Source organism: Oncorhynchus tshawytscha, linkage group LG16 (genome assembly GCF_018296145.1).
Source record: "Oncorhynchus tshawytscha isolate Ot180627B linkage group LG16, Otsh_v2.0, whole genome shotgun sequence".
NCBI lineage: Eukaryota > Metazoa > Chordata > Actinopteri > Salmoniformes > Salmonidae > Oncorhynchus > Oncorhynchus tshawytscha.
Window position 1 is genome coordinate 80,787,667 of NC_056444.1, and position 13,244 is coordinate 80,800,910.

The window sequence follows — 13,244 nt, forward strand, 5'->3', positions numbered from 1 at the left end:
CACTAGGAAGCTAGCTCTGTGATAAAACACCTCATTATACTGACAGAGCTAGGCACTAGGAAGCTAGCTCTGTGATAAAACACCTCATCATAATGATAAGGGTTGGAGTGTGTGGGATATAATGTGACAGAGCTAGGCACTGGGAAGGTAGCTCTGTGATAAAACACCTCATCATAATGATAAGGGTTGGAGTGTGTGGGATATAATGTGACAGAGCTAGGCACTGGGAAGGTAGCTCTGTGATAAAACACCTCATCATAATGATAAGGGTTGGAGTGTGTGGGATATAATGTGACAGAGCTAGGCACTAGGAAGCTAGCTCTGTGATAAAACACCTTATTATACTGACAGAGCTAGGCACTGGGAAGCTAGCTCTGTGATAAAACACCTCATCATAATGATAAGGGTTGGAGTGTGTGGGATATAATGTGACAGAGCTAGGCACTAGGAAGCTAGCTCTGTGATAAAACACCTTATTATACTGACAGAGCTAGGCACTAGGAAGCTAGCTCTGTGATAAAACACCTCATCATAATGATAAGGGTTGGAGTGTGTGGGATATAATGTGACAGAGCTAGGCACTAGGAAGCTAGACCCATGATAAAACACCTTATTATACTGACAGAGCTAGGCACTAGGAAGCTAGCTCTGTGATAAAACACCTTATTATACTGACAGAGCTAGGCACTGGGAAGCTAGCTCTGTGATAAAACACCTCATCATAATGATAAGGGTTGGAGTGTGTGGGATATAATGTGACAGAGCTAGGCACTAGGAAGCTAGCTCTGTGATAAAACACCTCATCATAATGATAAGGGTTGGAGTGTGTGGGATATAATGTGACAGAGCTAGGCACTGGGAAGGTAGCTCTGTGATAAAACACCTCATCATAATGATAAGGGTTGGAGTGTGTGGGATATAATGTGACAGAGCTAGGCACTAGGAAGGTAGCTCTGTGATAAAACACCTTATTATACTGACAGAGCTAGGCACTAGGAAGCTAGCTCTGTGATAAAACACCTTATTATACTGACAGAGCTAGGCACTAGGAAGGTAGCTCTGTGATAAAACGCCTCATCATAATGACAGAGCGAGGCACTAGGAAGGTAGCTCTGTGATAAAACACCTCATCATAATGATAAGGGTTGGAGTGTGTGGGATATAATGTGACAGAGCTAGGCACTAGGAAGGTAGCTCTGTGATAAAACACCTCATCATAATGATAAGGGTTGGAGTGTGTGGGATATAATGTGACAGAGCTAGGCACTAGGAAGCTAGCTCTGTGATAAAACACCTTATTATACTGACAGAGCTAGGCACTAGGAAGCTAGCTCTGTGATAAAACACCTCATCATAATGATAAGGGTTGGAGTGTGTGGGATATAATGTGACAGAGCTAGGCACTAGGAAGCTAGACCCATGATAAAACACCTTATTATACTGACAGAGCTAGGCACTAGGAAGCTAGCTCTGTGATAAAACACCTCATCATACTGACAGAGCTAGGCACTGGGAAGGTAGCTCTGTGATAAAACACCTCATCATAATGATAAGGGTTGGAGTGTGTGGGATATAATGTGACAGAGCTAGGCACTGGGAAGGTAGCTCTGTGATAAAACACCTCATCATAATGATAAGGGTTGGAGTGTGTGGGATATAATGTGACAGAGCTAGGCACTGGGAAGGTAGCTCTGTGATAAAACACCTCATCATAATGATAAGGGTTGGAGTGTGTGGGATATAATGTGACAGAGCTAGGCACTGGGAAGGTAGCTCTGTGATAAAACACCTCATCATAATGATAAGGGTTGGAGTGTGTGGGATATAATGTGACAGAGCTAGGCACTAGGAAGCTAGCTCTGTGATAAAACACCTTATTATACTGACAGAGCTAGGCACTGGGAAGCTAGCTCTGTGATAAAACACCTCATCATAATGATAAGGGTTGGAGTGTGTGGGATATAATGTGACAGAGCTAGGCACTAGGAAGCTAGCTCTGTGATAAAACACCTTATTATACTGACAGAGCTAGGCACTAGGAAGCTAGCTCTGTGATAAAACACCTCATCATAATGACAGAGCGAGGAACTAGCCCCATTATAAAACACCTTATTATACTGACAGAGCTAGGCACTAGGAAGCTAGCTCTGTGATAAAACACCTTATTATACTGACAGAGCGAGGAACTAGCCCCATTATAAAACACCTTATTATACTGACAGAGCTAGGCACTAGGAAGCTAGCTCTGTGATAAAACACCTTATTATACTGACAGAGCTAGGCACTAGGAAGCTAGCTCTGTGATAAAACACCTCATCATAATGACAGAGCTAGGCACTAGCCCCATTATAAAACACCTTATTATACTGACAGAGCTAGGCACTAGGAAGCTAGCTCTGTGATAAAACACCTTATTATACTGACAGAGCTAGGCACTAGGAAGCTAGCTCTGTGATAAAACACCTTATTATACTGACAGAGCTAGGCACTAGGAAGCTAGCTCTGTGATAAAACACCTTATTATACTGACAGAGCGAGGAACTAGCCCCATTATAAAACACCTTATTATACTGACAGAGCTAGGCACTAGGAAGCTAGCCCCATGATAAAACACCTTATTATACTGACAGAGCTAGGCACTAGGAAGCTAGCTCTGTGATAAAACACCTCATCATAATGACAGAGCGAGGAACTAGCCCCATTATAAAACACCTTATTATACTGACAGAGCTAGGCACTAGGAAGCTAGCTCTGTGATAAAACACCTTATTATACTGACAGAGCTAGGCACTAGGAAGCTAGCTCTGTGATAAAACACCTTATTATACTGACAGAGCTAGGCACTGGGAAGCTAGCTCTGTGATAAAACACCTCATCATAATGACAGAGCGAGGAACTAGCCCCATTATAAAACACCTTATTATACTGACAGAGCTAGGCACTAGGAAGCTAGCCCCATGATAAAACACCTTATTATACTGACAGAGCTAGGCACTAGGAAGCTAGCTCTGTGATAAAACACCTCATCATAATGACAGAGCGAGGAACTAGCCCCATTATAAAACACCTTATTATACTGACAGAGCTAGGCACTAGGAAGCTAGCTCTGTGATAAAACACCTTATTATACTGACAGAGCTAGGCACTAGGAAGCTAGCTCTGTGATAAAACACCTTATTATACTGACAGAGCTAGGCACTAGGAAGCTAGCCCCATGATAAAACACCTTATTATACTGACAGAGCTAGGCACTAGGAAGCTAGCCCCATTATAAAACACCTTATTATACTGACAGAGCTAGGCACTAGGAAGCTAGCCCCATTATAAAACACCTCATCATACTGACAGAGCGAGGCACTAGCCCCATTATAAAACACCTTATCATACTGACAGAGCTAGGCACTAGGAAGCTAGCCCCATGATAAAACACCTCATCATACTGACAGAGCGAGGCACTAGCCCCATTATAAAACACCTCATCATAATGATAAGGGTTGGAGTGTGTGGGATATAATGTGACAGAGCTAGGCACTAGGAAGCTAGCCCCATGATAAAACACCTTATTATACTGACAGAGCTAGGCACTAGGAAGCTAGCCCCATTATAAAACACCTTATTATACTGACAGAGCTAGGCACTAGAAAGCTAGCCCCATTATAAAACACCTCATCATACTGACAGAGCGAGGCACTAGCCCCATTATAAAACACCTTATCATACTGACAGAGCTAGGCACTAGGAAGCTAGCCCCATGATAAAACACCTCATCATACTGACAGAGCGAGGCACTAGCCCCATGATAAAACACCTCATCATAATGATAAGGGTTGGAGTGTGTGGGATATAATGTGACAGAGCTAGGCACTAGGAAGCTAGCTCTGTGATAAAACACCTTATTATACTGACAGAGCTAGGCACTAGGAAGCTAGCCCCATGATAAAACACCTCATCATACTGACAGAGCTAGGCACTAGCCCCATTATAAAACACCTTATCATACTGACAGAGCTAGGCACTAGCCCCATGATAAAACACCTCATCATACTGACAGAGCGAGGCACTAGCCCCATGATAAAACACCTCATCATAATGACAGAGCGAGGCACTAGCCCCATTATAAAACACCTTATTATACTGACAGAGCTAGGCACGAGCCCCATTATAAAACACCTTATTATACTGACAGAGCTAGGCACGAGCCCCATTATAAAACACCTTATCATACAGACAGAGCTAGGCACTAGGAAGCTAGCCCCATGATAAAACACCTCATCATACTGACAGAGCTAGGCACTAGGAAGCTAGCCCCATGATAAAACACCTCATCATACTGACAGAGCGAGGCACTAGCCCCATGATAAAACACCTCATCATACTGACAGAGCGAGGCACTAGCCCAGTGATAAAACACCTCATCATAATGACAGAGCTAGGCACTAGCCCCATTATAAAACACCTTATTATACTGACAGAGCTAGGCACGAGCCCCATTATAAAACACCTCATCATACTGACAGAGCTAGGCCACTAGCCCCATGATAAAACACCCCATCATAATGACAGAGCTAGGCACTAGCCCCATGTTAATTCACCTCATCATACTGACAGAGCTAGGCAGCTAACCCCATGTTAAAACACCTCATCATACTGACAAAGCTAGGCACTAGCCCCATTTTAAAACACTTCATCATTTTTTATAGAACTAGGCAACTAGCCCCATGTTAAAACACCTCATCATACTAACAGAGCTAGGCAGCTAGCCCCATGTTAAAACACCTCATCATACTGACAGAACTAGGCAACTAGCCCCATGTTAAAACACCTCATCATACTGACAGAATTAGGCAGCTAGCCCCATGTTAAAACACCTCATCATACTGACAGAACTAGGCACTAGCCCCATGTTAAAACACCTCATCATACTGACAAGACTGGGCAGCTAGACCCATGTTAAAACACCTCATCATACTGACAGAGCTAGGCACTAGGAAGCTAGTCCCATGATAAAACACCTCATCATACTGACAGAGCTAGGCACTAGGAAGCTAGATCCATGTTAAAACACCTCATCATACTGACAAGACTGGGCAGCTAGACCCATGTTAAAACACCTCATCATACTGACAGAGCTAGGCACTAGCCCCATGATAAAACACCTCATCATACTGACAGAGCTAGGCACTTGCCCCATGATAAAACACCTCATCATACTGACAGAGCTAGGCACTAGCCCCATGATAAAACACCCAATCATACTGACAGAGCTAGGCACTAGCCCCATGATAAAACACCCCATCATAATGACAGAGCTAGGCACTAGCCCCATTTGAAAACACTTTATCATTTTTTATAGAACTAGGCAGCTAGCCCCATGTTAAAACACTTCATCATACTGACAGAGCTAGGCACTTTCCCCATGTTAAAACACCTCTTCATACTGACAAGAATGGGCAGCTAGACCCATGTTAAAACACCTCATCATACTGACAAGAATGGGCAGCTAGACCCATGTTAAAACACCTCATCATACTGACAGAGCTAGGCACTTGCCCCATGATAAAACACCTCATCATACTGACAAAGCTAGGCACTAGCCCCATGTTAAAACACCTCATCATACTGACAGAGCTAGGCAGCTAACCCCATGTTAAAACACCTCATCATACTGACAAAGCTAGGCACTAGCCCCATTTTAAAACACTTCATCATTTTTTATAGAACTAGGCAACTAGCCCCATGTTAAAACACCTCATCATACTGACAGAACTAGGCACTTTCCCCATGTTAAAACACCTCTTCATACTGACAAGAATGGGCAGCTAGACCCATGTTAAAACACCTCATCATACTGACAAGAATGGGCAGCTAGACCCATGTTAAAACACCTCATCATACTGACAGAGCTAGGCACTTGCCCCATGATAAAACACCTCATCATACTGACAAAGCTAGGCACTAGCCCCATGTTAAAACACCTCATCATACTGACAAAGCTAGGCACTAGCCCCATTTTAAAACACTTCATCATTTTTTATAGAACTAGGCAACTAGCCCCATGTTAAAACACCTCATCATACTGACAGAACTAGGCAACTAGCCCCATGTTAAAACACCTCATCATACTGACAGAACTAGGCAGCTAGCCCCATGTTAAAACACCTCATCATACTGACAAAGCTAGGCACTAGCCCCATTTTAAAACACTTCATCATTTTTTTATAGAACTAGGCAACTAGTCCCATGTTAAAACACCTCATCATACTGACAGAACTAGGCAGCTAGCCCCATGTTAAAACACCTCATCATACTGACAGAGCTAGGCACTAGCCCCATGTTAAAACACCTCATCATACTGACAAGACTGGGCAGCTAGCCCCATGTTAAAACACCTCATCATACTGACAGAATTAGGCAGCTAGCCCCATGTTAAAACACCTCATCATACTGACAGAACTAGGCAGCTAGCCCCATGTTAAAACACCTCATCATACTGACAGAGCTAGGCACTAGCCCCATGTTAAAACACCTCATCATACTGACAAGACTGGGCAGCTAGACCCATGTTAAAACACCTCATCATACTGACAGAGCTAGGCACTAGGAAGCTAGTCCCATGATAAAACACCTCATCATACTGACAGAGCTAGGCACTAGGAAGCTAGATCCATGTTAAAACACCTCATCATACTGACAAGACTGGGCAGCTAGACCCATGTTAAAACACCTCATCATACTGACAGAGCTAGGCACTAGCCCCATGATAAAACACCTCATCATACTGACAGAGCTAGGCACTAGGAAGCTAGTCCCATGATAAAACACCTCATCATACTGACAGAGCTAGGCACTAGGAAGCTAGATCCATGTTAAAACACCTCATCATACTGACAAGACTGGGCAGCTAGACCCATGTTAAAACACCTCATCATACTGACAGAGCTAGGCACTAGCCCCATGATAAAACACCTCATCATACTGACAGAGCTAGGCACTTGCCCCATGATAAAACACCTCATCATACTGATAGAGCTAGGCACTTGCCCCATGATAAAACACCTCATCATACTGTCAGAGCTAGGCACTAGCCCCATGATAAAACACCTCATCATACTGACAGAACTAGGCACTAGCCCCATGATAAAACACCTCATCATACTGACAGAGCTAGGCACTTGCCCCATGATAAAACACCTCATCATACTGACAGAGCTAGGCACTAGCCCCATGATAAAACACCTCATCATACTGACAGAGCTAGGCACTAGCCCCATGATAAAACACCTCATCATACTGACAGAGCTAGGCACTAGCCCCATGATAAAACACCTCATCATACTGACAGAGCTAGGCACTAGCCCCATGATAAAACACCTCATCATACTGACAGGGGATGGCTGACTGAACTGAATGTCAAGTGGAATATCATTCTGTTCCCTAACAAGAAGCAAGGATCAATGTGACTGATGGGAGACCTCCACTGGGCCCAACACAAAAGGAATAACAGTCTGGAATACTATTCCCTATTTACCTCTATTTATACAGTCATTGGTTTGGGCCGATTCTATTCTGTCAATTAGAGAACTAACAGCCACTTAGCCTATGGCTTTGGCACATGATCTAAAGCCTAATACACCCGTGGCTACACTAAGCAGGACTGAGTAAGGCTCGGTCAGCGGTTTTCTGTTTAAACCTGGCGTAGGATGAAGGTAGTGTGTGAACCTGTTTGGATGGACAACAATGACTGACACATCCAGAGGTGACAACAAGGATGCTGCTACATTTACAGGAAAACACATGATTTACCTTGTTTTAACTTTCCTACATGGAATTGTACCTTACACAGATTAGTCAGCGTTATCACAATATTGTATTATGTGAGAAATAACATTTGTGGAATCATGTGAAGTTTGGATTCCTGTCAACCATCTGGTCGTGAGGACTGAGGAGACGCGATCAGCATTCCCTGAGTGGGTTCTGGAGGAATGGAGTCACCGAACCCCTGGCTGGTTGTTAGTCCTGCCTCATTCTCATCCCTCAGGCATTTCTCAGTCTCATCCCTGCAGTGTCATCTCTCAGTCTCATCCCTGCAGTTTCATCCCGCAGTGTCATTTCTGTCTCATCCCTCAGTCTCATCCCTCAGTGTCATCTCTGTCTCATCCCTGTGTCATCTCTGTCTCATCCCTGTGTCATCTCTGTCTCATCCCTGTGTCATCTCTGTCTCATCCCGCAGTCTCATTTCTCAGGCTCATCCCTCAGTGTCATCTCTGTCTCATTTCTCAGGCTCATCCCTCAGTGTCATCTCTGTCTCATTTCTCAGGCTCATCCCTCAGTGTCATCTCTGTCTCATCCCACAGGCATTTCTCAGTCCCATCCCTCAGTCCCATCCCTCAGTCCCATCCCTCAGTCCCATCCCTCAGTCCCATCCCTCAGTCCCATCCCTCAGTCCCATCCCTCAGTCTCATCCCTCAGTCTCATCCCTCAGTCTCATCCCTCAGTCTCATCCCTCAGTCTCATCCCTCAGTCTCACCCCTCAGTCTCACCCCTCAGTCTCACCCCTCAGTCTCACCCCTCAGTCTCACCCCTCAGTCTCACCCCTCAGTCTCACCCCTCAGTCTCACCCCTCAGTCTCACCCCTCATGCATTTCTCAATCTCATCTCTCAGTCTCATCCCTCAGGGACCACGCCAATGTCTGCTTCCTAAAACACAATCCCTATTTAGTGCACTACTTTTGACTAGGGCCTATAGGGCCATTTGAGTCCCTGGCTGATTGTTAATCCTGTCCCTGTCTCAGCATCATCCCTCAGTTATGCATGCAGAGTCTGTGTACCCAGTCTCCGTCCCCCAGAGAGAGACACAGCCATGTCTCCGTCCTCCAGAGAGAGACACAGCCCAGTCTCCGTCCCCCAGAGAGAGACACAGCCCAGTCTCCGTCCCCAGAGAGAGACACAGCCCTGTCTCCGTCCTCCAGAGAGAGACACAGCCCTGTCTCCGTCCCCCAGAGAGAGACACAGCCCTGTCTCCGTCCCCCAGAGAGAGACACAGCCCTGTCTCCGTCCCCAGAGAGAGACACAGCCCTGTCTCCGTCCCCCAGAGAGAGACACAGCCCTGTCTCCGTCCCCCAGAGAGAGACACAGCCCTGTCTCCGTCCTCCAGAGAGAGACACAGCCCTGTCTCCGTCCCCCAGAGAGAGACACAGCCATGTCTCCGTCCCCCAGAGAGAGACACAGCCATGTCTCCGTCCCCCAGAGAGAGACACAGCCCTGTCTCCGTCCTCCAGAGTGGTGGAGCCAGTCCTGTCATTCATCTAGTATGGAGACAACAGAGACAGAGAGAGACCTCTCAGAGGCTCCTAAAGAGGCTTCTACTGGAATTAAACATATCTCTGACAACGTTCTGACAATACTGTGATTTCACTGCATGACTGTCTAGATGGAGCTTGGAAGGCAGGTGGAAGAGAGAAGGAAGGCAGGTGGAAGAGAGAAGGAAGGCAGGAGGAGGAAGAGAGAAGGAATGTAGGAGGAGGAAGAGAGAAGGAAGGCAGGTGGAAGAGAGAAGGAATGTAGGAGGAGGAAGAGAGAAGGAATGTAGGAGGAGGAAAAGAGGAATGTAGGAGGAAGACAAACTAGCTTCAGTTGGTAATTTCCCTGATAGCATTTGAATCCCACAGAACAAAAGGAACATTGAAAAGACTATAGACTGTATATAATCAATACAGTAGAGATGTGAAGCTGTCTAGATTAGTGGAACTGGTATTGGGAAGACAGCTCTAGCCAGCCTCAGCTTGTCAGTTCTCTGACAGTTGAATCCCACAGATGACAGAATGAATGGATACAGCACTTGGTACAGTCTTCCCGAGAGCCCAGGACCATCTGTTGTTCTCAATCATATGATTCACACAGACACCAACAGAAAGTCAACTAAAGTATATAGTACGTATAGACCGGGTTGGTAAGAATATCATATCATACAGTATAACTGTTCCTTCCTGGTCTCTCTGGTCTCACTTCCTCAGTTCACCTCCTCCTCCTAACCAGGTCCTCTTGCTCAGTGCCTAAAAGGACCAAAATGTAAATATTCCATAATAAATGAATCATCATTTCCCCCCAATACATCCACAGAGAGATATACAGCAGATACCTGTTTCTCCCTGGCACCTCTCTGGTTCCTGCTCTCCAGTACACCTCCTCCTGCCAATTGGAGCACATTTGTCAGCATCTCAACCATTTATATAGCATAATAAACATAGTCCGTAATAAATAATGATCATACATTTAAAATCCATAGATACACAGAATTCATGTTACTTCCTGGTCTCTCTGAATCTGGTTCTAATTCTCTAGTCCACCTCTTCCTGGCTCCTCACCAGCCCAGACCCTCTTGCTCAGTGCAGCTGACAGTGTAAAAGTCAAAGGTCACATGTTCCATTAGCGGTTGGAGGATGAGCTTCTCTCTGTGTGGCGCCCTGGGGCAATGGAAAGGGCACAGAGAAGCATAGCCTGCATCCCAAATAGCACTCAATTCCCACCTATATGGTAAACCTGCTGTGGATGAGATAAGAGCCACAGCTCTGTAGTGTAACAGACCTGGGTTCAAATAGTATTTGTTTCCTGTCAGGTACATTACATACAGATACAGAGATTAGTTGAAAGAAAAAGACAAGCGATTTTGATCCCAGGTTTGCGTCAGTATATGGATGGAGGTGGAACCCCACCCACATCTCATAACCCGGTATATCCATCACCAATATTGTCACATCTCAGATGAGATTATCATCAGCTCTTGTAACTGAGATAGAAGGTTATACTTACATGTAACTGAGGTAGAAGGTTATACTTACATGTAACTGAGGTAGAATGTTATACTTACATGTAACTGAGGTAGAATGTTATACTTACATGTAACTGAGGTAGAATGTTATACTTACATGTAACTGAGGTAGAATGTTATACTTACATGTAACTGAGGTAGAAGGTTATACTTACATGTAACTGAGGTAGAAGGTTATACTTACATGTAACTGAGGTAGAAGGTTATACTTACATGTAACTGAGGTAGAAGGTTAAACTTACATGTAACTGAGGTAGAAGGTTATACTTACATGTAACTGAGGTAGAAGGTTATACTTACATGTAACTGAGGTAGAAGGTTATACTTACATGTAACTGAGGTAGAAGGTTATACTTACATGTAACTGAGGTAGAAGGTTATACTTACATGTAACTGAGGTAGAAGGTTATACTTGTGTAACTGAGGTAGAAGGTTATACTTACATGTAACTGAGGTAGAAGGTTATACTTACATGTAACTGAGGTAGAAGGTTATACTTGTGTAACTGAGGTAGAAGGTTATACTTGTGTAACTGAGGTAGAAGGTTATACTTGTGTAACTGAGGTAGAAGGTTATACTTGTGTAACTGAGGTAGAAGGTTATACTTGTGTAACTGAGGTAGAAGGTTATACTTACATGTAACTGAGGTAGAAGGTTATACTTGTGTAACTGAGGTAGAAGGTTATACTTACATGTAACTGAGGTAGAAGGTTATACTTACATGTAACTGAGGTAGAAGGTTATACTTGTGTAACTGAGGTAGAAGGTTATACTTGTGTAACTGAGATAGGTTATACTTGTGTAACTGAGATAGAAGGTTATACTTGTGTAACTGAGGTAGAAGGTTATACTTACATGTAACTGAGGTAGAAGGTTACTTACATCTAACTGAGGTAGAAGGTTACTTACATCTAACTGAGGTAGAAGGTTATACTTGTGTAACTGAGGTAGAAGGTTATACTTGTGTAACTGAGGTAGAAGGTTATACTTGTGTAACTGAGGTAGAAGGTTATACTTGTGTAACTGAGGTAGAAGGTTATACTTGTGTAACTGAGGTAGAAGGTTATACTTGTGTAACTGAGGTAGAAGGTTATACTTACATGTAACTGATGTAGAAGGTTATACTTACATGTAACTGAGGTAGAAGGTTATACTTGTGTAACTGAGGTAGAAGGTTATACTTGTGTAACTGAGGTAAAAGGTTATACTTGTGTAACTGAGGTAGAAGGTTATACTTACATGTAACTGAGGTAGAAGGTTATACTTGTGTAACTAGGGTAGAAGGTTATACTTACATGCAACTGAGGTAGAAGGTTATACTTACATGTAACTGAGGTAGAAGGTTATACTTGTGTAACTGAGGTAGAATATTATACTTGTGTAACTGAGGTAGAATATTATACTTGTGTAACTGAGGTAGAAGGTTATACTTGTGTAACTGAGGTAGAAGGTTATACTTGTGTAACTGAGGTAAAAGGTTATACTTGTGTAACTGAGGTAGAAGGTTATACTTACATGTAACTGAGGTAGAAGGTTATACTTGTGTAACTAGGGTAGAAGGTTATACTTACATGCAACTGAGGTAGAAGGTTATACTTACATGTAACTGAGGTAGAAGGTTATACTTGTGTAACTGAGGTAGAAGGTTATACTTACATGTAACTGAGGTAGAAGGTTATACTTGTGTAACTGAGGTAGAAGGTTATACTTACATGTAACTGAGGTAGAAGGTTATACTTGTGTAACTGAGGTAAAAGGTTATACTTGTGTAACTGAGATAGGTTATACTTGTGTAACTGAGATAGAAGGTTATACTTGTGTAACTGAGGTAGAAGGTTATACTTGTGTAACAGAGGTAGAAGGTTATACTTGTGTAAATGGGGTAGAAGGTTTGTTTATGTGTAACTCTGTGTTGTTGTTGCTTGTGTCGCACTGCTTTGCTTTATCTTGGCCAGGTCGCAGTTGTAAATGAGAACTTGTTCTCAACTGGTCTACCTGGTTAAATAAAGGTGGAAAAAAATACAAACATATTGTAGGTAGTAGGTATGAACTGGAATTTAGATTGTTATTGACATCTATATAATGTATTCACTTTATTTCAATTCCATGGTAACAATACTTTTTTTTAAATGAACAGTGACTGTGAGAAAGGTAACACATTTTAATCAACAGTAAACTGTGGTAATCTACACAGAGTATATAAAACATTAAGAACCCCTCTCTTTCCATGACACAGACTGACCAGGTGAATCCAGGTGAAAGCTATGATTCCTTATTGATGTCACTTGTTAAATCCTTTTCAATCAGTGTAGATGAAGGGGAGGAGAATAAAGAAGGATTTGTAAGCCATGAGACAGTTGAGACATGGATTGTGTCTGTGTGCCATTCAGAGGGTGAACGGGGAAGACTAAACATT

At 43.4% G+C, this 13,244-nt stretch overlaps 1 long non-coding RNA gene across 2 annotated transcripts in view; it reads right to left on the reverse strand.

Annotated features, from left to right (window-relative positions):
• The window catches only part of LOC121839650, a 38,414-nt gene extending 26,082 nt beyond the window's left edge, over positions 1–12,332 (reverse strand). For both annotated transcript variants that reach the window (XR_006079143.1, XR_006079142.1), the window contains exons 1-3: positions 10,271–12,332; positions 10,139–10,188; positions 9,970–10,052 (exon numbers count right to left, since the gene is read on the reverse strand). This is a non-coding gene — a long non-coding RNA (uncharacterized LOC121839650). The remainder of the gene's footprint in view (positions 1–9,969; positions 10,053–10,138; positions 10,189–10,270) is intronic.
• Positions 12,333–13,244: the final 912 nt, after the last annotated feature.